A 443-nucleotide genomic window follows, 5' to 3' on the forward strand; every position below is an offset into this window, starting at 1 on the left:
AAAGTATATCTTCTTCTTTTCTTTAGAGTAATAGTGACATACAAACAAGAAAATAAATCATTGCAGGATGTACATAAAGATAAATTCAACAATTTTTGGTCAACAAATATTTCTATACAGGAGAGAGCTCGGGTGAGAGCTGGATACTCAGGGTGGTTCAGTGGTCAACTTACCCGATCCTGAGTCAAATTTAGTCTTCGAGCTATAAAAGGAAATAAAAATGTCAATTACTAAATTATTTTTAGAATATAAAATATCCTTCTTACAATATTATGATTCCTGACATCTGGCAGAAAGATAACGTCATGTAGCCAGAATTTACAATGTATTCACCTTTTCATTCCAAATACTAACTATAGCTCCTGATTGTCTTGGAAATGTGCAATCAGGCAACATTTTTTTCTGTACACTTTAGTCAGTCCTGCACATACACACACACACAC

The sequence above is a fragment of the Morone saxatilis genome, unplaced genomic scaffold, assembly GCF_004916995.1.
Source record: "Morone saxatilis isolate NCDOM2014 unplaced genomic scaffold, NCSU_SB_2.0 Contig10, whole genome shotgun sequence".
Classification (NCBI taxonomy): domain Eukaryota; kingdom Metazoa; phylum Chordata; class Actinopteri; family Moronidae; genus Morone; species Morone saxatilis.